General features: G+C 43.5%; 1 protein-coding gene and 1 long non-coding RNA gene across 3 annotated transcripts in view; one reads left to right on the top strand and one right to left on the bottom strand.

The window, feature by feature from the left end:
• Positions 1–26,408, top strand: part of SRGAP2 (SLIT-ROBO Rho GTPase activating protein 2) — a 125,085-nt gene that overhangs the window by 32,045 nt on the left and 66,632 nt on the right. The window lies entirely within an intron of this gene.
• LOC122933454 lies at positions 5,928–13,922 on the bottom strand. The gene is made up of 2 exons (XR_006388441.1): positions 13,827–13,922; positions 5,928–6,193 (listed from the first exon to the last, which is right to left on the bottom strand). It is a non-coding gene; the product is annotated as an uncharacterized LOC122933454 (long non-coding RNA).

Consider the following 26,408-nt stretch of genomic DNA (forward strand, 5'->3'; position numbering starts at 1 on the left):
TATGGTGATTTGTCAGTGTCACCCGCCAGCCCTGGCTTCTACTTGCTCTACTGCTTAGCAAACAGGCAAGCAAATAATGTATTCATTATAAAGTCTGGAAAGTGCCTTAATGAGTAATTACAGTATATTTAACTAAAACGCTTATTGAGTACTTAAAGGGAACTTGTCATCAACGTTATACTGCCCATACTAACGGCAACTAAAGTAGAGACACTTGAGATGATTTCAGCGGTCTGGTGGCCACCCGACAGCTTAGGGAGGGTGGGCAGGGACTGGTGGTCCCCCCCCCCCCCCCCCCTTTGTTCTTATCCCCCTTAGTTTGGTTTCCCCACTGGCACCCGTTTTGTGTGGGCAGTTAGGGGTTAACATGCTGATCCGGTTGGGAAAGGAGGCGGGCGGCTAGGAGGGCTTATATGCCGCTGTCCCGCCTCTCCTCTTCCTCTTTGTGCGGAAGCGATTTGCCCTCCCTCCCTCCCTTGTGAGTTGGTAGTGTGGGGCCTCTTTTGACGGGGTTTTCTACGTGGTTACTGGAAGTGGTTTTTATAGGCATTGCGCCTCGTTGGAATTTTCTTAAGTCACAGCTGGCGGCAAGTTATTTCAGCTTAAAGGTGTTGGAGAAAAAATGGGCGAATCCGTCCGCTGGGAGACCAGCGGCTGGCGGAGAGCACGGTTCAAAGTTACGGTTTGCCGTTTGAATAAAGCTGTGGCCGATTACCACCCAACAAAATAAAGGCTTGAAAAGTTGAACGGTGTCAGTGTCGTTATTAAAGGGGTTTAGATGGGGTTGGTATGCGGGGGCCAGAGGTGGGGTTGGAGTACCCCTTTCCCATTCCTGATGGTGCCAACAGTCTGTCATTTATAAGTTAAGTAAGGGGTTTCCGAGAACCAACATGACAATCGTGGCGGACGAGGCCTGGAAAAGAGTCACGGCCACCTGAGAAGAGTCCTGGTTATCCATGAATCCTGCTCTCCTGCCCACCTGCTGATGACTGACAGTCTCCTACCGAGTTTTCTCCCTTTCTCTCTAGGAGAGAACTGCCAATCATCAGCAGATGGTGAGAGCAGGAGATGATGAATAACCAGGACTCTTCTCAGGTAGATTGGACTCTTCTCAAGGCCTGGGCTGTAATGATTATGATGCTGGTTCTCAGTAACCACTTACTTTTAGCTCATGAGTGGCACACCGCTGACATCGGCATTTCTGTCACTATTTTATACTGCCCTCTGTGAGATCAGCCTAAAGTTGATGACTGGTTCCCTTTAACTTTTTATATAGTCGGCATCCTACGCGGTTAGGTTGAGCCTGACCGAAAATTGTTGATGGGTCCAACAAGAATCGCCAAACCATATTCATTCATACAACTTTGCCACCGAATCCTCCTTGAAATACATGTCAAGTCTTGAAGGTGTGAATGCAGTGTGCATGCTGGGAGTTGTAGTTTCACCACACCTGGAGTGCCGAAGGTTGCTGATTCCCCCGTACTAGAAGTTTATGAATGAATTGCCAGCAGTTTGCATTAAGGGTTCAGCTGGGTGTGACCAGTGGGGTGTGTGTCCCTGTACACTTTGACACTGGTAGCGCTGATTGGATGATGTCAGGCTATACAGGGACACCCCCCAATAGGTAACACCCATCCGGACCTTAATTGTAAACTGCTAGCTATTCATTCATAACTTCTAGCAGGAATAATTTTATTATGATCTGCCGAATGCAATAAAACAGACAGGCCAGGAGAGGTTACAAGTCCTCTTTAGAGACCTGTAAATCTTTGGCCGAATTGACACATGACGTCTGTGTTCCAGACTTATTTCTACGTCCATGTTAATCACTTGACTGCTGTGAACTTGCAGTATACAGTATAGGAATCTACGTTGTTGTGTGTGTGTGTGAGGCTACTTTCACACTAGTGTTAATATTTTCCTGTATTAAGATCCGTCATAGAGTCTCAATACCGGAAAAAAAAAAACGCTTCCGTTTTGTCCCCATTCATTGTTAATGGGGGACAAAATGTAACTGAACAGAACAGAATGTCCAAAATGCATTCCGTTCCATTCTCATAACGGAAAGCAAACCGCAGAATGCTGCGGTTTGCTTTCCGTACTGGGATGCATGCCATGACCCACAATGCAAGTCAATGGGGACGGATCCGTTTTCTCTGACACAATCTGACAATGGAAAACTGATCCGTCCCCCACTGACTTTCAATGGAGTTCATGACGGATCCGTCTTGGCTATGTTAAAGATAATACAACCGGATACGTTCATAACGGATGCAGATCCAGTAAAAACACTAGTGTGAAAGTAGCCAAAGTCAGTTAAACCCGTGGTCAGGTTGTGACACACATAAGTAATACAAATGCATAATGCATCCGGAACACAGATGCGTGAATTCAGTCTTGTGCCTTATTCACACAGTCAGGCCTTGTTCACATTTCCATGTTCGTTATACTTGAAAGAAATCACTCCGTGTGACATCCGTGAAGCATCCGTGTGTTTTTTTTTTTTACCCTCTGTGTGTCATTCATATTTCATGGATGCTGCCCAGCTGAAAATTAATTTCCAGAGCATCTTCTATTAGTGGTCAGTGAAAAATGGACACCGCACTGAATGCCATCTGTGTCGTGTCCGTGATTTTTCATGACGGACCAAAGTAGTGCATGTCCCCGTGATATTTTTTTTTTTTTACTGACCCACAGTCAGTAAAAAAAATACTGATATGTGAGCAGACATTAAAATAAATGGGTACATGTGCTGTCTGTAGAAAATGCACACGTCGTTGAAAAACGGAAAAGTGAACGAGGGCCTTATTGTTCGGTCAGTAATTTCCATCAGCGATTTTGAGCCAAAACCGCGTGCGGCTCTAAACACAGAACAGGTGCAGATCTTTCCCTTATACCTTATGTCTGTGGAGCCTCCAGTACTGGTTTTTGCTCACAATCACTGATGGAAATCACTGACCAAACACTGACGTGTGAATGAGGCCTTACCCTGTATGCTTGGAGAACTCTAGATGACTTGCTGAAATCCTTCCTGCCTTTTAAATGCAACCCGGTCTGATACAGATACAGACCAGTTTAAAGTGTTTTCTGACTTTAAAAAGCCTTTTTTAAATTTCTGGAAATAAATCTTCAATGTCAGACCCATGCGGGTGAATGGAGAGGTGGCCCTGCATGTGCAGTGACCTCTCCATTGAATTCTATGGGACTTCCGATAATAGCCGAGCATGCTCGCTTGGCTGTTTTTGGAACTCCAATAGAAGTGGATGGATAGTGCACTGTGCATGCCTGGTTCACTCTCAGGGCCCATTCTGGAGATAGGTGTGGGTCCCATTTTTGGGACCTGTACCTCTCTGGCATTGGTGGTATATATTGTCAGTATGCTACCAATGTTTGTTTGAGATGACACAATCTCTTTAATTAATGAAAAGTTATGTAACTTTGTAATGTACGGTGTTGAAGTTACATGGCGTTTTCAAGATCTCTACTTGTGCTAATGGAAACTTTTATTGTTTACATTCAGAGGGTTAAAAGGGTCCCGACCCTGTCCTGCTTACACAGCTGCTGGGTTTCATTACAGTATATTGTTTGGACTGAACAAGCCCTCCAGCAGCTGTGCGAGCATGCCCTCAATCAAGAGCGTTTTTTTTTTGGGTGTGACTCCAATCAGTTTGACTAGCTACAATGCTGTCACTAATGGAAGTAAAAAGAAATAATAAAAAAAATATTACATTTAACACCATTTTAAAGGGGTTCTGCATTTTTTTTTTTAAACTGATGATCTATCCTCTTGATAGATCATCAGCATCTGATCGATGGGGGTCTGACACCCGAGACCCCTGCCGATCAGATGCTTGAGAAGGCTGCGGCGCTCCATGAGCGCCGTGGCCTTCTCGCTGTTTACCGCAGGCCCAGTGACGTCAGGACTAGTATCAATGGCCTGGGGAGGGCTAAGCTCTGTTCAATGGAGCTTAGCCCCGCCCAGGCTATTGATGCTAGTTGTGACGTCACTGGGCCTGCGGTAAACAGCGAGAAGGCCGATGCACTACTGCCAGCGCCGCTGCCTTCTCAAACAGCTGATCGTCAGAGGTCCCAGGTTTCAGACCCCTTCCGATCAGATGCTAATGATCTATCCAGATCATCAGTTTAAAAAAACTGCAGAACCCCTATAAGATCACAGCTTGATGCCAGTGAATGGAAACGTTCTTGTTTGCATTCAGAGACTGCCAGAGGTGCACTTGAAACCTTGAAACTTTGCTGTTGCCATGAAACATCTGTTGCAGTACTAGGCACCCCCATCCCAGGGCGGCTCAGAAGTCACCCCCCCCCCCCCCCCCATCCCAAGGTGGTTGAGCAGTCTCTTCCCCCCCCCCCCCCCATCCCAAGGTGACTGAGCAGTCTCTCCCCCCCCCCCCCCCATCCCAAGGTGGCTGAGCAATCTCCCCCCCCCCCTCCATCCCAAGGTGGCTGAGCAGTCGTCCCCCCATCCCAAGGTGGCTGAGCAGTCACCAGCAGAGGTGTACAATTCCACTGCATGTTCCTTTTTTTTCTTTGAACCTACAGTAGTGTTTCAGGGGTTTCTTTTTGACCTTTGATTTTCTGCTGGGCTAGCTGGATCATTCATGTCTTTTATATGTCTTTCAGCTTCTTTAAACGCTCAGCTTTGTTAGTGTTCATCTTTTTCCTGCTTTGCCTCCATTTTCTTTCCTTATTTTGCCTGCAGCCTACTTGCTATAGATCATGATCACTTGCCTTCATTCTGTTTCTGCCTGTTCGGAGTGGCAGCAGATGGTGATGGGGAAGTGACCATGTGCCAGACACCGCAGCGCCCATACCCCACCTTTCTCTCTATTCTTAATCCGTTCCCTTCCTTGCTGTCATATAGCTCAGCACGAGCTGCAGCCGTATCCTACACCCCCCCCCCCCCCCCCCACCCCACACACACTTCTCCCTGCGCTGCCTGTAAGGAAATGACACTGTTGGAAATAACATTTTATAATATTTTGTGTTCAGTTCTTTGAAATCCTGTTTCAGGAAATGAACCATATGATACCAGCTCGACAGTTTTAAGCACTGACAGAAAAAAACAAAGGCATTGCTTTCATGTTGGATCATCAAGAGCTCTTTTCTTTTGGTGGCCATTAAAGTATTAACCACATGAGAGAAACGGCAAACCCCCTATGGACTACATAATTATTGTGGACTAATATATGTGTGTGTGTGTGTGTGTGTGTGTGTGTATGTATGTATGTATGTATATATATATATATATATATATATATATATATATAATAAAGAAATTCCGCAGCACATCCACGTAGTAGAAAAATAAAAAGACTTTATTCACCCAGCGTGCGACGTTTCAATCCTCTCAATGGGATTTTCCTCAATCAATGAATGTCTCTGTATATTATATACTGAATGAATTGGGGACATTTTTCATGTCACATTATTGCACGTATAGTTTTTTGATATGATATAACTGTGTTATTATATTTTTTATATTGTTCATTTTATAGTTATGTACACTAACTGTAATGATTGTAATTGGCACATCAATTGTTCAATTATGGGTCTGTGCTTAAATATGCACAGTGCACAACCTACCATGTCACTGCTTGAGGAAAATCCCATTGAGAGGATTGAAACGTCAATACGGATAGTGGTGCTGCCCACATTGCTTTTTCTATTATATATATATATATATATATATATATATATATATATATATATATATATATATATATATATTATGTACTATATGTTGTGTGCTGGAGGCTACAAACCTACCCTTTAATGTGATGGGTACCATCTCTAATTAGGCATCAGGGTTCAGAGGAATATCTGCATCACATTGCCTTGCCCCCTGCAGGGAGCAGTAAGTTGGAGGTCAGGCCTGGATGACAAGAACCACAATTAAATCCTTGAGCCCTGGGGCAACCATATCATAATTTATTAATAAGCTTGGATAAGGAATTTAAGACAGTGTCCATGTAATGCAATTTTTTCAGGGACACAAGCAGTAAAGCTGGCCATACACATTCAATATCTGAACGATCCTTCAGCTGATGGTTCTCTCCCATCAAACGTGTCTGTGTATGCAGTCCCTCCTGTCAGATCCATGCTTCTTTCAGAATCGGACTGTGGAAGACTGTCTATCAGACCTCGTAGACTGTAGTTGAGAAATCGTCAAGACCTGCCATCAAAAATCAAATACTTAGCCTAAAGATGACCATGCACTTTAGTAGAAGATTGATTAAAAATGATTATTTTAGTCATAAAGATAGATGTTAAATATCACCTGAAGAATTGTCACGGATGCAGTGTGGGTGGGAAACTCCACACGAAGCACAGGAGAAAAGTAGACAGGAACTAGGCCTGGAAACTAGGGTAAAGGAGAAGGTCACCCCCTAGAACAACCCTAATCCAAGTCCTGACTACCTATCGATTGTAGGAAAGTTCATACACAGGAACCTAGAGCCCTAACACACCCTGTAGGGCCCTGGTATAGTGACAGGACTTGAGACAACCTATTCCTCCACCAGAAGGATGAACAAGAGTCTCTCTCAGGCCTCGATACAAAAGACAGGTAAATACAACAAACAAAATACAAATAGGGAAGACGACACTTAACTTCACATGGAGCAAAGGCAGCCAGGAGCCCAACCGAAATCCAACAACCAGTAGGCCAGAAACTGAATCTATAAACCACACCCCCAGAAGGGGGTAAGCAGTAATAAATAGGGGAAGTTAAATGACCAAATCAACAACACCTGCCAGAGGTGTGGTCATTACCAAAATAACACAGACACAAATCATCCACAACCAGTCAGATTTACCCACGTGTTGCCAGTCTTTCTGATCTCCCGGCACCTGTTACAGGAGTGTCCGTGATGAGAATGTTTTAGCCCACCAATGGCACGGGGTTATCTGGAAAGAAGTTGGCCATGTTTTTACAATTTTTGGCAGATTATCATCAGTTGAACTCAGTGATTACAACGGGGCCGGCTGACTAACATGTATGGGGCCTCCCATCTCTCCCCTAGCAGATGTCATGAGTAGGGATAAGCAAACCCAAATTTTACAGCTTCGGGTTTGGGGTTCGTGTGGCGTAGAAATTCCGTTATAATGAAATATAACGGAATTTGTAGACTGAATGCAAAACAGAAGCCTTTAAGAGGCATTCCGTTTTGATCCGTCATAATAGAAGTCAATGGCCAAGCATAATGGATCTGTGCGGTTTTCGTTATGCAGGACTTTGTTTTCCATCCTGCATAACGGAAACCAGACTGATCCGCTATGGCCGTAGACTTCTATTATGATGTATCAAAATGGAATGCCTCTTAAAGGATTCCATTTTGCATTCCGTCTACGAATTCCGTTATATTCCATTATAACAGAATTCCTACACCACCCGAAGCTGTAAAGTTCGCGTTCGCTCATCCCTAATCATGAGTAAAAGGATTTGACAAGTTGGATTTCTAGGCGGTATCCTTTTGTTTCATCAGGAGATAAGCCACCATCAGAGGTGTTTTGGCAGCAGCTTTATCCATTCTTGCTGTTGAAAACGCATACATGCTTGGAATATTTCGCAATTAATCCGCAGCAAACTCCACATGTGTTACATGAGATTTTATTGCCGAATTTGTCACGGATTTGTTGCAGATTTCACTGTATGCCAGGGGCAGAATGGGAATTTAAAGTGGGGAAAAAAAAAAACATAAATGGTGTCCTCATTTAAAAAAATAAAATGTTAATGATAATTGTATTTCTATTCGGGTCGTTAGGGATTTGGTGATGGCAGATATGAGGAGGAGTTGTTTTTTATTTTTTTCATTAAAAAGCTTTTTTTTTTTTCAATGGAAAAGATTATGTGTGCATTATTTTATTATTATTATTATTATTTTTTTTTTTATAGTTTTTACTTACACTACTTCTCAGTCCCACAAGTGGACTTTCACTTGTGATCCTTTGATCGCTCACACAGTATACTGTACATTTAGAAAACTGACACAATCTATTATGGCGTGCCTCTGGCACCGTCTAAAGGGCAGACCTGGGGGCCTTTTATTAGGTCCCTGGCTGCCATGTTAAAAGTTAAAGATGAAATCTGGTTCCTATGGGCAACTAAGCAAGTTTTCCTTTACACCAGTTTGATAAATCTCCTCCACTGTTTCTGATCATGTGTGCAACCTGCCTTCTCAATAATCTACCCATATAACAGGCTCTTAAAGGGGTTCTGCAGTTTTTTTAAACTGATGATCTATCCTCTGGATAGATTATAAGCATCTGATCAGCGGGGGTCCGACACCCAGGACCCCTGCCGATCAGCTGTTTGAGAAGGCAGCAGCGCCGCGGCCTTCTCGCTGTTTACCGCAGGGCCAGTGACGTCACGACTAGTATCACTGGCCTGGGCGGGCCTAAGCTCCATTCAAGTGAACAGAGCTTGGCCCCGCCCAGGCCATTGATACTAGTAGTGATGTCACTGGGCCTCCCGTAAATGGCGAAAAGGCTGCGGTGCTACTGCCAGCGCCGCTGCCTTCTCAAACAGCTGATCGGCAGGGGTCCCGGGTGTCGGACCCCCGCCGATCAGATGCTGATGATCTATCCAGAGGATAGATCATCAGTTTAAAAAAAACTGCAGAACCCATTTAAGGGTACCCACTCTTGGGTCTCGGTTTACGGTTAGGACATCCTCACAGATTCCGATGCAAATTTCTGGGCGTGTAATCCGTACCGTGTGCCTAAGACTTTTAGAAGGTTTAGGGCTCATGCACACTAACGTGTGTGTCCTATACCCATTCTGTGGATCGCAAATTACAGTCCACAATGCACTGGCACCGTCTGTGTGCCTGCCGATTGCAGATCACTTGAATAGGTCAACACTGCAAAAAAATATTTTCTGCAGTGCAGAGGCAAGGAACGAAATCTCGCCGCTCCATATCTTGCAGATTGCGGACCCGTTCAAGTCAATGATAGAGTGCACCAGGCCGGTGCCCATATAATGTGGACCCGCTGTTTGTGAGCTGCAATACAGGCACGGGGCACACACGTTCGTGTGCCTGAGGCCTTATTCTGTGCTGTATAAACAGGTTGTTGTTATGGCTTCACGTCCCTGTGGTGCTGTTGTCATCTACCTGATGGCACAATGTGTTTCATGTGTATTTTAGTCTGGCTGCTCCATAATATGACACGTGAAGATGTTGAGGATTCCTGCAGTATTTCTTTTCCCCATCTTCAGTTAGAGTCCTACCATGAGGTTAATGGCACCAGGCTGTTTTCAGTGAAGTAAAGCAGAGCTCCGGCTAATTGTTTTATGGGTCATTTCCTGCTGATGAGTCTCTATGGACACCCAGGGAATCCTCCCTTCTGGCACCAGGTCCCAGGGTAGTGGTGGAGAGGTCACTGCTGTCACCTCACAGCAAGCCTCTGCTGTTCACAAGCCGGCGAGAACAAGGCTAGAGATGCGCCGAGTAGGCGTTAATGTCTGTCATCTCAAGCACACGGACAATATGCCTAACGCCATTTACATTTACCCACCCAAGTGTTAATTTCTATCTTTCTGGTTTAATTACTCTCCAGTGACTAATAAAACTGATTATTATGGAAATAACAGTTATTCTATGTAAATGGGGAAGAAAAATGGGTTGTTGTCCTAACCCCGAGGGATAAAAAGGATTTCCACTGCTAAGACTGTGTGCCTAGAATATATGTGGCTGGTATCCGCATTAATACAGATCACGTATCAGACGTTTTATTTTATTCTTCAGTGTAGACCTACCCGTGTATCCCTAGGAGTTCCCTGTGTATGCAAACATTTAATATGATTTGGATAGGAAAAAAAAAAAAAAAGTATTTGATTCATTTTTTTGAGGTTGGTGCAAAAATAATGGTACGCGGTATTGTTTTGCGCTATTTGTGCGCTATTTGAATGCCATTAACGTCTATACAGCTGGGTCTCATTTCCAATTGTCATGATTATCTAACCTTCAATGGAAGACGACTTATGTCAGAGTAAAATGATCCCCTAGCAAGCTTTATTCCCTATACTGCCCTATACTGTACTGTGACATGACGGACAGTGAACTCCCCAGTCTGACATCATGTAACTTCCAGTTCCTTAAGGAATCCTTTTTAAGGATTTTATTAAAGATGACCCCTTGGCTTTCTGGCACGACTCTTTTAGTAAATACGTGTATTCCCTGTAAAATAACAATTCCAGAGTATATTTTCTTATCGCTCTGCCATTCCTACAAGAAATGTATGAATACATTGACAACTGGGTGTTACTGGTGTATTAGTGATTAGTGCTGTCACACTGTATGGGGACTAACAGAGGAATGGGAGAAAATATGTTCCAGATTTATTTCATTGGAAATAGAAGCAGTTACTAAAGCATATGTGTCAAAGAGGTGGCGTGCTTTAAAGAGTCTCTGACAGCATGATCAACCCTAATAATCCAGGCTTAAAGGGGTTGTCTGGGTTCAGAGCTGAACCCGGACATACCCTTATTTTCATAGGCAACCCCCCTGAGGCTAGAATCAGAGCATCTCATGCTCCGATGCGCTCCCTTGCCCTGCTCTAGATCGCGCAGGGCACAGGCTCTTTTGTTTTCAATTAACGCACTGTCGGGCAGAAACTTCCGCCCGGCAGTGTGTTCGGTGACGTCACCGGGCTTCCTGGCAGCCCCATGGAGAGCCCCGGTATGTCACCGGATCTCCCAAAAATGCCTTTGCCCTGCGCGATTTAGCGCAGGGCAAAGGAGCGCATCGGAGCATGAACTGCTCCGATGCTCAAGTCAGGGGGGCTGCCGGGGGGGGAAATGGAGGTATGTCCGGGTTCTGCTCTGAACCCGGACAATCCCTTTAATGCATGGTAGGTATGGTTAGAAAAATTAATATCTTTGAAAAAATATATAAACCATCCTGCACGATATGATAATGAATGTTGCGGATGTACATGGCTTAATTTATACAGTCGCAGAAAATAATGCACTATAATAATAGATGCAAGCGTAACATGGACTAAGCCCTCACTCTATTCATAAGATCTGAGACACTTGGTCAATACATTTTGATCAAAACACATCTAAGCCCACCTACCAAGCGACAAGGTGGTCCCAGTTCAGGCGGGTCCTACGCTAAGCCTGCCTATGCCATTGGGCTTCTATGTTCAGGAGCACAGACCCCGCACATGTAGTGCGTTGCTCCCAGTTACCTCCATGTGCAGCAGCAACCGGTGGGAGGAGGAGAACACACACCTATGTGTATATGTGTACCACCTTCATCAAGGTCGCCTATTAGATAGATGGGGCAAAAGTGCACATGAATACTACTCCCAAAATCGGAGTGTATTCACAAATGAAGGTGCCACTCCTTCAAGACAAGTTATACAAATCACGGAAAAAAAATATATAAAACGTCCTTCACGATATGATAATGAATGTTGCAGATGTACATGACTACATTTATACAGTCACAGAAAATAATGCACTATAATAATAGATGCAAGCATAATATATGGACTAAACGAAGCCCTTACTCTATTGATGAAATCTGGGACCACCTTGTCGCTTGGTAGGTGGGCTTAGATGTGTTTTGATCAAAATGTATTGACCAAGTGTCTCAGATTTTATCAATAGAGTGAGGGCTTAGTCCATATGTTATGCTTGCATCTATTATTAGAGTGCGTTATTTTCTGTGACTAAGTAAATCAATATCTTTTCTATAAAGGGTTAAAGAGGTTCTCAGGCTTTTAATATTGATGACCCAATCAATATCAGATCGACGAGGGTCCGACACCCATAACCCCCTGCCGATCAGCTGTTTGAGAAGGCAGCAGCCCTGCGGTCATCTCGCTGCTTCCCACAGGTTCCGGGTGTCGGACCCTCACTGATCAGATACTGATGACCTATCCAAAGGAGATAAAAAAAAGTTTGCAGCCCCCCTTTAAAATCTCAGCCATTATTAACGCTTTATGGAAAAGAAAGATATGGTTTTACTCGGCAAGATCAACTTCAGTGTCGGAAAGTGGGCTAGGCAAAAAGTGACAGTTTAGCAACAATTGTTTTGGATTAGTTCCACTTTGCAGTCCACACATCATGCTGGTGGAAATTCCTGTTATTTTACGAGTCGAGATCAGTTGTGTTTTTCACTTTCATGTTCTAGCAGAGGATTCCACTAACTGCCCTGCTTCCAGTGTATAATAAAGACTCGACCGCACAACAAGTGATATGTAAAACCTTTATACGTTTTATGGATTTCACATCTAATAATATAAATCTGATTTGTATATGTGTGTGTATGTCCACTAAAGGAATCTGCACCGTCACATTTACTATCACAAAATTTGGCACACAGGTACATCAGGTGTCCGGGAAGGTTTTAGACCAGGTCTCAGCTCTCTAGGATGTACCGTTACTGAGATATTCACAAAAAAAATGCAAATATGGCACATCACATGACCTACCGTATTTTTCGCTTTATAAGACGCACTTTTTACCCCCAAAAGAGGGGGGAAAATGACAGTGCGTCTTATAAAACGATGGTTGACTTTTTTTTTTACAGGGCTGACACTGATATATCGCCGGCTGCTATGCTGCACAGTGTGGCCGGCGATACATCAGTCACAGTGCGGGGAGGGAGGAGGGGCTGGAGGCAACTTACAGAGGGGCCCGGGGCGGTCACTGAAGTCTCTTTGTATGTAAAATCTTTCAGTAATCCTTTATAAATCGCTCTCCTTTCGATAAACTACCCTAATCGCCTGCATCAGAACTCACTATGAATGTAGCGTGCGGTCCCTCCGGCGCATGACTTCATCCTGCTCTTGCTTCATTAATGAAGTGGGAGGAGCGTGACGTCAGTCGCACGCCGGCCGGACCGCACGCTGCATTCATAGTGAGTACTGTTGCAGGCGATTAGGGTAGTTTATCGAAAGGAGAGTGATTGATAAAGGATTAATGAAAGATTTTACATACAAAGAGACTTCTGTGCGCGGGGCCCGGTGTAATACAGTGACTGCACCGGGCCCCGCTGTGAGTTGCCTCCAGCCCCCCCCCCCCCCCCCCCCCCCCCCACACTGTGACTGATGTATCGCCGGCCGGTGATATATCAGTGTCAGCTAGTGTATCAAAAGGAGAGCGATTGATTCAGGATTAAAGAAAGATTTTACATACAAAGAATAAAGTGCTGTAATTCTGTGAAACATAGGGCCATGAGGGGGACCAGCATAAGATGCTATATGTGTGTCACCCACACATATAGCATCTTTGGCCCCCTCATGGCCCTATGTGTCACAGCACACATCCCCCATAACAGTGCATCATCCACAGATTCCCCCCCATAACAGTGCATCATCCACAGATTCCCCCCCATAACAGTGTGTCATCCACAGATCCCCCATAACAGTGCATCATCCACAGAGCCCCATAACAGTGTCATCCCAGACCATTAGTTCAAAATCCACCAAAAGCACACCACAATTTGCGACTGCAAAACACACAACAGTCATGTGCATGTAGCCTAATAGTGATTGAAAAACGGACCAAACATGGACGTAGCATGGACGCCATCTGTGTTGCGTCATTGCTTTTTCTGCCGATACAATGGGCGTGTTTGGTCCGGATCACGTCTCCGTGATTTATTTATATTTTTTTATTGACCCACAGTCCGTAAAATAGTTCAGATGTGTGAACAGACACACTAACATCAATGGTTACGTGTGCTGTCCGTGGAAAATGTAAATGTGAACGAGGCCTAAAACAATGAATGACCAACGCACAGGACCCTCCTCACAGTTGTATTGCTCATGAACACAAGTCCTTTTGTTACCTTTCCTTCTCCTGTAGTAGAAAGACAAAATTGCTTCAGATCTCATGTTCATTGAGTGGCAAATCACTGCTCTTTCTGGTTTCAGTATGACATCAGCCTTACATCGAGACAGGAGTGATAAGAAATAGTAGAATCCTCTTTATTTCTCCAAAATAAGGAAGTATTCAGTTTCCACATTTCGGTTCCATCCCACTAGCATACACATAGCTAAAAGGAGGAATACATGTATGTGTGGTGACCATCAACTGGCGAGAACACACCTTGTCCAGGTGGCACATCCACATCCTAAATCTAAAGCCTCATGCAGACGTCCGTGGAACACTGTCCGTGAGATTGCAGGAGCGCACGGCATCGTAGCAACCAATGACGCCATTCACTCCTGCAAAGCCAGTCCGGTATCTCACGGACCGTGTTTCACAGACGTCTGCATGAGGCTTAGGCCCCTTGCACCTGACCGTATGGCTTTTTCAATGTTTTGTGGTCCGTTTTAAATGAATCCGTTTTTTGTTTCAGTAGTGTTTCCGTTTCGCTTTTTGCGAATCACAAACGCAAACAGAAGCATGGTATATACAGTAATTACATAGAAAAATTGGGCTGGGCATAACATTTTCAATAGCTGGTTCCGCAAAAACGGAACGGATACGGAAGACATACAGATGCATTCCGTATCCGTTCCGTTTTTTTTAAACAGATCCATTGACTTGAGGGAGCCAAGGAACGTGATTTGTGGGCAATAATAGGACATGTTCTATCTTTGAACGAAACAGAAAAAAACGGAAACAGAATGCATACAGAGTGCATTCCTTTTTTTTGCAGACCCATTGAAATTAATGGTTCCTTATATGGAACGCCAAAAAACAGAACGTAAACTGAAAAAATTAATGTTCGTGTGCAAGAGGCCTTAAGGAGCACACATACCTTTCACTCACTTCAACGAGACAGATTATTTCTAATTTAAGACAAAAGAAGCTGTTCCCACCACATTTTCAAGTCTAATTTCGGCAGGCAGACATCAGAGCTCAGCACAGCCTGTAATTAGAAGGCGGCAGACCCGTTCCCCTTCCTACTGTCTCATACACCAAAAGATGCAATTCCTTTTTCTATATTAACCCTTTCTGCTGAGAAGCCTCTGAACAGAGCCAGGGAACCTGACCGGAGGATCAGGTCACCGACTTAGGGTACTTTCACACTAGTGTTGTTCGGATCTGCCTGCCGGATTCGGAAAACAGTATGCAAACGGAAAATAATTTTTTTCCGGATCTGTCTCATCCAGAATAACGGATCCGGTATCTCATTTTTTTTCAAAGATCAAAAGTGAAAATAGCTCCTTCTATGTCCCGGCGCATGCGCAGACCAGAAAACCGGATCCGGCAATTTCCAGAACACTTGGTACCGGATACGGCAGGACAAAACTGATGCGTTTTTTTTCCGGTATTGAGACCCTTTACAGCACACTGAGTGCTGTCCACATCTTTTGCGGCCCCATTGAAGTGAATGGGTCCACATCCAAGCCATCGTGTGCATGAGACCTTAATAGGAGATACTCTGGAAATTAGCTTTCAACTATGCAATGTCCATGGAGTACGGATGACACACGGACCAAACATAGACATATTCGCGCATGAAACGCGTACTGATTATTATTATTTTTTCTTCACGGATGTCAAATGGAAATATAAATGAGGCTTTAGGGTTCATCTAAAACTTGGCTAGTCACAGAATATCTGCTTTAACTCTTTCATGATCAGGGATGTTTTGGGCCTTCATGAACAGAGCAAAATGTCACCTTTTGGAATACGCCCTTTCTAAAGGTGAATTTGGATTCCCAGTCCACCTTGGAGATGTTTTGTCTCTATTTCTATTTGGGCGGTGGTGGGGGCTGGGGGACCCATAGGGCTTTCTTATTATTTAAAAGGAATTTTCTAGGTGTTATTCTTGAAAACAATTGTTTAAAAAAAGGTAAAAAAAAAAAAGTCAGCATGAGATGGTCCTCAGGGATTTTCAAATTGATGGCCTATACTCAGGATAGGTCATCAATATGATATTGACAGAGGTAGGACTCCTGGCACCCCTGCCGATGAACACTTTGAGGAAGCTGCGGTGCCTTCAGCTGCTGATGTGAAACTGATATGGGGAATGAAGGAAACAGCAGGGGTACTTTGCATACTTTTTTACACTAATCATTAAAAAGCCCAGGTAATTATAATTTGGGAATACAAGACCAAATCAAATTACATTCTTGATTGCTTTTTAATTAGAATTTCAGCCATTAGAAGTGTTTCTGGAGTATCTGTGAATGAAAATGCACCCCATGTGTTGCCTAAGTGTGCAGAGGACTGAAGCGGTGTGTAATGTATGGACTCATGATGATTGTCGTTCTTATCTAAGGATTTTTGATCTACAGTTAAAATGTCGAGCACTTTAAAATAGATTGTTTAGAAATAACTTGAAAACCTTATGTTGGCTCAGTGACCCTAACCAATGGTTGTGGAATGACTAGTGACTGTCTGGCCACCTGAATGTCCCCTGCTGTTTGCAGCTCCAGATACTATGGTGCTCTAGTGGCTCCAGAGAGGTTATAGCTTTTATTAAAGCGTAGAACTGAGGTCAAAACCATTTAATTTGTGGTTACCACTAGGATCAAAGGGAAAAGCTGAGACTCGCCCCAAATATATTAGATGATCAGCTGGTCACTGTTGATCTTCCCTGAGAATAATACCATCAGGCGTGTTGAAATTCAACAGCCCGAACGTTCTTCCCTTACATCTGCCATTGGACTAAGTTGGGATATCGCTATACATGTTAGATGATCGGTGGGCTCGCCTGACAGCAATCTAATATATTATGCCTCCTTTCATGCTGGTAACTCAAATGAAAGGTCAGGCGTGCCAGAGTTAGGGGGATCCCAAGTGGGTGACACCCTCTACGGCATATATACAGGTCCTTCAAAAAAAAATTTGCATATTGTGATAAAGTTCATTATTTTCTGTAATGTACTGATAAACATTAGACTTTCATATATTTTAGATTCATTACACACAACTGAAGTAGTTCAAGCCTTTTATTGTTTTAATATTGATGATTTTGGCATACAGCTCATGAAAACCCAAATTTCCTATCTCAAAAAATTAGCATATTTCATCCGACCAATAAAAGAAAAGTGTTTTTAATACAAAAAAAGTCAACCTTCAAATAATTATGTTCAGTTATGCCCTCAATACTTGGTCGGGAATCCTTTTGCAGAAATCACTGCTTCGATGCGGCGTGGCATGGAGGCAATCAGCCTGTGGCACTGCTGAGGTGTTATGGAGGCCCAGGATGCTTCGATAGCGGCCTTAAGCTCATCCAGAGTGTTGGGTCTTGCGTCTCTCAACTTTCTCTTCCCAATATCCCACAGATTCTCTATGGGGTTCAGGTCAGGAGAGTTGGCAGGCCAATTGAGCCCAGTAATACCATGGTCAGTAAACCATTTACCAGTGGTTTTGGCACTGTGAGCAGGTGCCAGGTCGTGCTGAAAAATGAAATCTTCATCTCCATAAAGCTTTTCAGCAGATGGAAGCATGAAGTGCTCCAAAATCTCCTGATAGCTAGCTGCATTGACCCTGCCCTTGATAAAACACAGTGGACCAACACCAGCAGCTGACATGGCACCCCAGACCATCACTGACTGTGGGTACTTGACACTGGACTTCAGGCATTTTGGCATTTCCCTCTCCCCAGTCTTCCTCCAGACTCTGGCACCTTGATTTCCGAATGACATGCAAAATTTGCTTTCATCCGAAAAAAGTACTTTGGACCACTGAGCAACAGTCCAGTGCTGCTTCTCTGTAGCCCAGGTCAGGTGCTTCTGCCGCTGTTTCTGGTTCAAAAGTGGCTTGACCTGGGGAATGCGGCACCTGTAGCCCATTTCCTGCACACGCCTGTACACGGTGGCTCTGGATCTTTCTACTCCAGACTCAGTCCACTGCTTTCGCAGGTCCCCCAAGGTCTGGAATCGGTCCTTCTCCACAATCTTCCTCAGGGTCCGGTCACCTCTTCTCGTTGTGCAGCGTTTTCTGCCACACTTTTTCCTTTCCACAGACTTCCCACTGAGGTGCCTTGATACAGCACTCTGGGAACAGCCTATTAGTTCAGAAATTTCTTTCTGTGTCTTACCCTCTTGCTTGAGGGTGTCAATGATGGCCTTCTGGACAGCAGTCAGGTTGGCAGTCCTACCCATGATTGCGGTTTTGAATAATGAACCAGGCTGGGAGTTTTTAAAAGCCTCAGGAATCTTTTGCAGGTGTTTAGAGTTAATTAGTTGATTCAGATGATTAGGTTAATAGCTCGTTTAGAGAACCTTTTCATGATATGCTAATTTTTTTAGATAGGAATTTTGGGTTTTCATGAGCTGTATGCCAAAATCATCAATATTAAAACAATAAAAGGCTTGAACTACTTCAGTTGGTGTGTAATGAATCTAAAATATATGAAAGTCTAATGTTTATCAGTACATTACAGAAAATAATGAACTTTATCACAATATGCAAATTTTTTGAGAAGGACCTGTATAACCCGATGTTGGAAGTATAACTTGGTATTTTAATATCATTTTGGCCTGGTGCTGTGCCAGATTCAACAAAACAGTCAGCCCTATGTGGACCTCATGTTCAGCCAATATGTGCCTTTCATGTTAAATTGAGTAGACCATCTTACAATAAGAGCCACCAGGTTGCTATAATACAAGTAATATATGCAGAGTTGCGAACTATTCAGCGGTTTTAAAAAGTAATAGCACTAGAAGCTGAAAATGTTAAAATAAATCAGTGTAATCGTAGAGCAAAGTCATTTTTACTTTTAGTGAATAGTTAATAACAGTCTGTGAATTAGTCTCTAGATCCAGATAGTAGAGTAGAGAATTACAGGAATTCTTCCCCTGAAAATCCATGTGCCATTATGCTATGTAATTATATCGTAATGTAATAAAAGTTTTGTGAAAACAGCACTTAGCAACTGTAAAGGCAAAAAAAAATTGTCTTAGGAATATTACTAAATTTCTGGAACGAGGTGTGTACCCGGAGTATGTAGACAGCGCAGGATCTATTATGTATAACCGCCGGTTTATGGCTGTGGAGCTGTTAGAACATTTTGTATGGTTTAATTGGCTTCTTTTGTTCCTTATTTTATATTGGGCTGGCCATACACATTAGCTTAATGTCAGATCAACACGCTGACCATCAAATGTGTGAGGGGCGTTCTGACCTTTCCTTGATGTGAGAAGTCTTGTGCTGATGGATTGCAACATGCCCACTCCTCTTATTCTCAGGCAAGGTAAGCCACCTCCAATGGTGGCTGTTCCCATTCTGAAAACATGATGCTTAAACGGCATCTGTCAGCAGACTTGTACCTATGGACATGGAGGCCTTCAGCTGCCAAGCACACATGCAACAGGTCAGTTTCATAGCTACAAATCTGCTGACCTTCAAGCTGGCCATATACATTCGTGGCCAAAAGTTTTGAGAATGACACAAATATTAGTTTTCACAAAGTTTGCTGCTAAACTGCTTTTAGATCTTTGTTTCAGTTGTTTCTGTAATATAGTGAAATATAATTACACACACTTCATACATTTCAAAAGCTTTTATCGACAATTACATGACATTTATGCAGAGAGTCAGTATTTGCAGTGTTAGCCCTTCTTTTTCAGGAACTCTGCAATTCAACTGGGCATGCTCTCAATCAACTTCTGGGCCAATTCCTGACTGATAGCAACCCATTCTTTCATAATCACTTCTTGGAGTTTGTCAGAATTAGTGGGTTTTTGTTTGTCCACCCGCCTCTTGAGGATTGACCACAAGTTCTCAATGGGATTAAGATCTGGGGAGTTTCCAGGCCATGGACCCAAAATGTCAAAGTTTTGGTCCCCGAGCCACTTAGTTATCACTTTTGCCTTATGGCACGGTGCTCCATCGTGCTGGAAAATGCATTGTTCTTCACCAAACTGTTGTTGGATTGTTGGAAGATGTTGCTGTTGGAGAGTGTTTTGGTACCATTCTTTATTCATGGCTGTGTTTTGGGGCAAAATTGTGAGTGAGCCCACTCCCTTGGATGAGAAGCAACCCCACACATGAATGGTCTCAGGATGCTTTACTGTTGGCATGACACAGGACTGATGGTAGCGCTCACCTTTTTTTCTCCGGACAAGCCTTTTTCCTGATGCCCCAAACAATCGGAAAGAGGCTTCATCGGAGAATATGACTTTGCCCCAGTCCTCAGCAGTCCATTCACCATATTTTCTGCAGAAGATCAATCTGTCCCTGATGGTTGTTTTGGAGAGAAGTGGCTTCTTTGCTGCCCTTCTTGACACAAGGCCATCTTCCAAAAGTCTTCGCCTCACTGTGCGTGCAGATGCGCTCACACCTGCCTGCTGCCATTCCTGAGCAAGCTCTGCACTGGTGGCACTCCGATCCCGCAGCTGAATCCTCTTTAGGATACGATCCTGGCGCTTGCTGGACTTTCTTGGACGCCCTTAAGCCTTTTTAACAAGAATTGAACCTCTTTCCTTGAAGTTCTTGATGATCCTATAAATTGTTGATTGAGGCGCAATCTTAGTAGCCACAATATCCTTGCCTGTGAAGCCATTTTTATGCAACGCAATGATGGCTGCACGCGTTTCTTTGCAGGTCACCATGGTTAACAATGGAAGAACAATGATTTCAAGCATCACCCTCCTTTTAACAGGTCAAGTCTGCCATTTTAACCAAATCAGCCTGACATAATGATCTCCAGCCTTGTGCTCGTCAACATTCTCACCCGAGTTAACAAGACTATTACTGAAATGAACTCAGCAGGTCCTTTAACCCCTTAAGGACATAGGACGTACCGGTACGCCCTATTTCCCGAGTCCTTAAGGACCAAGGACGTACCGGTACGTCCTGACTTTAAAATCGGCATTCCGGCGCCGCAGGGGTTAATTTGAACAGGATGCCGGCTGAAATCATTCAGCCGGCATCCTGTTAAAACGCCAGGGGGGGTCATGTGACCCCCCCGTGTCGGCGATCGCAGCAAACCGCAGGTCAATTCAGACCTGCGGTTTGCTGCGCTATTTGCAGTTTCTGATCCCCGCGGTCCCTGACCGCGGGGATCAGAAACTTTAGAGTGTCTAAAATCAATATAGTACACCCCCCCCCTGCACCCCTGCATGATTTGATGGCAGCGGGTGGTGCAGGGGGGGTGTCGCAGGCGGTGGGGGCGTTGCGGGAGGCGGGCGGTGCGGCAGGCGGGATCGCGATCCCCCGCCCGCCTCCCATTGAATAATCGTTGGTGTACAGTGGGTATACCAGGGTGCCAGCACATTGCTGGCACCCTGGTATAAACGGCTGACATCGTTGATGCAATGTCAGCCGTTTAACCCTTTCCTTTCCGTACGGACCGCTGTATGGAAAAGGTTAACAGTAAAAGGGAGCTCCCTCACTCTCCGATCGGGGGGCTGCTGTGCCTTTGCAGCCCCCCGATGGAGAGGGAGAGAGCCCCCAGACAGCCCCCCCAGAGCCCCGTCCTTACCCTTCCCCGTCTGCGCAGTTCTGACCATAACTGAGCAGACGGGGAAGGTTCCCATGACAACAGGACGCCTGCTCAGGCGTCCTGCTGTCCATGGTGCTGAACAGATCTATGCTGAAAGCATAGATCTGTTCAGTGTAAGTAAAATACAGTACAGATACCTATATAGGTTCTGTACTGTATTTTACAGACATCAGACCCACTGGATCTTCAAGAACCAAGTGGGTCTGGGTCAAAAAAAAAAAAAAAAAAGTGAAAAAAGTTAAGATAAAAAAAAAAACATTTATCACTGAATAAAAATTTAAAAAAATAAAATAAACTACACATATTAGGTATCGCCGCGTCCGTAACGACCTGATCTATAAAACGGTCATGTTACTTTCCCCGCACAGTGAACGCCATAAAAATAAAAAAATAAAAACTATGAGAAAATTGAAATTTTGCCCACCTTACTTCCCAAAAAAGGTAATAAAAGTGATCAAAAAAGTCGCATGTACGCCAAAATAGTACCAATCAAACCGTCATCTCATCCCGCAAAAAATTAGACCCTACTCAAGATAATTGCCCAAAAACTGAAAAAACTATGGCTCTTAGACTATGGAAACACTAAAACATCATTTTTTTTGTTTCAAAAAAAAAATCATTGTGTAAAACCTACATAAATAAAAATAAAGTATACATATTAGGTATTGCCGCGTCCGTATCGACCGGCTCTATATAAATATCACATGACCTAACCCCTCAGGTGACCACCATAAAAAATAAAAATAATAAATTGTGCAAAAAAAGCAATTTTTTGCCATCTTACGTCACAAAAAGTGTAATAGCAAGCGATCAAAAAGTCATATGCACCCCAAAATAGTGCCAATCAAACTGTCATCTCATCCCGCAAAAAATTAGACCCTAATCAAGATAATCGCCCAAAAACTGAAAAAACTATGGCTCTCAGACTATGGAGACACTAAACAATTTTTTGGTTTTAAAAATGAAGTTATTGTATAAAACTTACATAAATAAAAAAAATTGTATACATATTAGGTATCGCTGCGTCCGTGACAACCTGCTCTATAAAATTACCACGTGATCTAACCTGTCAGATGAATGTTGTAAATAACAAAAAAAAAAACGTGCCAAAAAAGCTATTTCTTGTTACCTTGCTGCACAAAAAGTGTAATATAGAGCAACCAAAAATCATATCTACCCTGAACTAGTACCAACAATACTGCCACCCTATTCCGTACTTTCTAAAATGGGGTCACTTTTTTGGAGTTTCTACTCTAGGGGTGCATCAGGGGGGCTTCAAATAGGACATGGTGTCAAAAAAACCAGTCCAGCAAAATCTGCCTTCCAAAAACCGTATGGCATTCCTTTCCTTCTGCTCCCTGCCGTGTGCCCGTACAGCGGTCTACAACCACATATGAGGTGTTTCTGTAAACTACAGAATCAGGGCCATAAATAATGAGTTTTGTTTGGCTGTTAACCCTTGCTTTGTAACTGGAAAAAAAATATTAAAATGGAAAATCTGCCAAAAAAGTGAAATTTTGAAATTGTATCTCTATTTTCCATTAAATCTTGTGCAACACCTAAAGGGTTAACAAAGTTTGTAAAATCAGTTTTGAATACCTTGAGGGGTGTAGTTTCTTAGATGGGGTAACTTTTATGGAGTTTCTACTCTAGGGGTGCATCAGGGGGCTTCAAATGGGACATGGTGTCAAAAAAACTGTCCAGCAAAATCTGGCTTCCAAAAACCATACAGCGTACCTTTCACTCTACGCCCCGCTGTGTGGCCGTACAGTAGTTTACGGCCACATATGGGGTGTTTCTGTAAATGGCAGAGTCAGGGCAATAAAGATACAGTCTTGTTTGGCTGTTAACCCTTGCTTTGTTAGTGGAAAAAATGGGTTAAAATTGAAAATTAGGCAAAAAAATGAAATTCTCAAATTTCATCCCCATTTGCCAATAACTCTTGTGCAACACCTAAAGGGTTAACGAAGTTTGTAAAATCAGTTTTGAATACCTTGAGGGGTGTAGTTTCTTAGATGGGGTCACTTTTATGGAGTTTCTACTCTAGGGGTGCATCAGGGGGCTTCAAATGGGACATGGTGTCAAAAAAACTGTCCAGCAAAATCTGGCTTCCAAAAACCATCCGGCGCACCTTTCACTCTACGCCCCGCTGTGTGGCCGTACAGTAGTTTACGGCCACATATGGGGTGTTTCTGTAAACGGCAGAGTCAGGGCAATAAAGATACAGTCTTGTTTGGCTGTTAACCCTTGCTTTGTTAGTGGAAAAAATGGGTTAAAATTGAAAATTAGGCAAAAAAATGAAATTCTCAAATTTCATCCCCATTTGCCAATAACTCTTGTGCAACACCTAAAGGGTTAACAGAGTTTGTAAAATCAGTTTTGAATACCTTGAGGGGTGTAGTTTATAGAATGGGGTCATTTTTGGGCGGTTTCTATTATGTAAGCCTTGCAAAGTGACTTCAGAGCTGTAGTGGTCCCTAAAAATTGGGTTTTTGTAAATTTCTGAAAAATTTCAAGATTTGCTTCTAAACTTCTAAGCCTTGTAACATCCCCAAAAAATAAAATATCATTCCCAAAATAATTCAATCATGAAGTAGACATATGGGGAATGTTAAGTCATCACAATTTTTGGGGGTATTACTATGTATTACAGAAGTAGAGAAACTGAAACTTTGAAATTTGCTAATTTTTCCAAATTTTTGGTAAATTAATTTTTTTGCATAATAAAATACCTAATTTTTTTGACTTTATTTTACCAGTGTCATGAAGTACAATATGTGACGAAAAAACAATCTCAGAATGGCCTGTATAAGTAAAAGCGTTTTAAAGTTATCAGCACTTAAAGTGACACTGGTCAGATTTGCAAAAAATGGCCTGGTCCTTAAGGTGAAAATGAGCCTGGTCCTTAAGGGGTTAATGACAGCAATGAAATGCAGTGGAAAGTTTTTTGGGGGATTAAGTAAATTTTCATGGCTAAGAAGGACTATGCAATTCATCTGATCACTCTTCATAACATTCTGGAGTATATGCAAATTGCTATTATAAAAACTTAAGCAGCAACTTTTCCAATATTTATGTCATTCTCAAAACTTTTGGCCACGACTGTACATTAATGTCAGATGAACACGTCAACCATCAAATGTGTTTGGGGACGTTCTGACTGTCTCTTGATGTGAAATGTTGAGAGAAATATTGGGCTGATGGATTTCAACATGCCCAATCCTTTTATTCTCAGGGAAGGTAAGACTCTTCCAGAAGTGGCCGTCCCCATTCAAAAAACATGCTGCTTAGGGGCCCATTCAGATGGCCGTATACTGTCTGCCAAAATATGGATCCCTTTTTTTGCAGACAGTTCAGCAAAAAAAAAAACAGATTGCATTCGGTATTTTTGCGGACCCATCGACTTCAATGGGGGCCATGTCCTGATTTTCAATGACAAGTATAGGACATGTTTTATTTGTTTTGCAGAGCTGTGGGATGGAAGAAAAGGGCCCCATAGAAGTGAACAGGTCAGCATCTAATCCGCAAACAAAAGGGATCCACGTTTTTGCGGACAGCATACGGCCGTCTGAATGAGCCCTAACTGAGTATGCAAGTGTATTTGGGATGGGGTGGTCGGGCAACAGCTGTCAGCCACCTAAGGCCAGGTGGGATTATTCTTTCTGGCAAAAAAGTTGCAAATAGGATCTGTAGATAAACTCTTTTTGCTCATTGAAGTGAATGTACCTGGTGCATGTTTGAATGGTGTTTTTGGGTGTTCAAGCCTATAACCCCAATGGAAAGTCTAGGGGAGGCTTGAACACAGTGTGAACTCCAGCCTTAAATGGGTTATCAAAGTTCTCCAACAGCCCCCCCCCCCCCCATGTGCCGGGCCCCTCACTGGGAATATACTTACCCTGCTCCCGGTCCCCACACCGCCGCTGCTGCTTCTCCCTGTACACGGATGAAAACATCCAGTGTCAGGGGTGGGGGGACGGGGACGAGCCTCCCTGGCATAGCGGGTGACCCTAAGATGCCCACAAATCTTCAATAGCTATTGGCCGACAGCCATCTGTCCTGGCTCCCCCATACACATATACACTCAATTCAGCTGATGAAGGAAAAAGGCGCTGCCAGACACCCTTTTAGGCAGTTTATTTTTCGGGAGAACAAAATGATAGAGCAAAATCTATTTACCTTTTCTCCCCCGATCTCATCTGTCAGGGTAGACATTAGACCGTCAGCTGATAATGTCATATTGTTATTTGTAAATTAGGCTTCATGCGTATGGCCCTTCTTTGAGGGCCAACTGTATGTCCACTGATTTTGGAGTTTTCATCTAGGTCAAGTGATGGTTTAACCTTAGTTTATGTGGTCACTTGCTCAGAAGGGTCTGAATACAGGAGCCGCACTGAAATCTGGAGCAAAGGAACCAAGGCTTTGTCTCTGCACAGTGCCCCTCTCAGCTGTATCTCAGTCCCATTCAAGCACGTATACCTGAATGGCAGTACCTGCACACCGCCTGAATGTCATAAGATCATGCATATTCATTTAGGGTGCATTCACATGACCGTATTTATGGATCTGCATTCGTTAGGCAATTTTGCGTGGCACAGCAAAAAAAAAAATATAGAGCATGTCCTATTCTTGTCTGCAACTGCAGACAAGAATAGGCATTTCTATCATAGGGCTGGCTGTGTGTGTGTTCTGCTTGTATCCATGTTTTGTAGATCCGCAATTTTCGGATCGCAAAACACATATGGTCGTCTGAATGTACCCTTATCAATATACTAATGGCTAAAAACATGCATTAAAGGGGTTTTCCCATCATATACAATGGGGGCATATCTCTAGGACATGCCCCCATTGTCTGATAACGAGAACGGAGCGGGAAAACTAATGAAGGGCGCACCGCGCACGCGCAGCCGCCCTCCATTCATTTCAATAAGGCCGCCTATTTCTTCTTTGCCCCATAGAAATTAATGCAGGGGCCGCGCGGTGCGCTCCCACTCACTTGCATGGGAGCAATGGGGAGCTGCT

The sequence above is a fragment of the Bufo gargarizans genome, chromosome 3, assembly GCF_014858855.1.
Source record: "Bufo gargarizans isolate SCDJY-AF-19 chromosome 3, ASM1485885v1, whole genome shotgun sequence".
Lineage (NCBI taxonomy): Eukaryota > Metazoa > Chordata > Amphibia > Anura > Bufonidae > Bufo > Bufo gargarizans.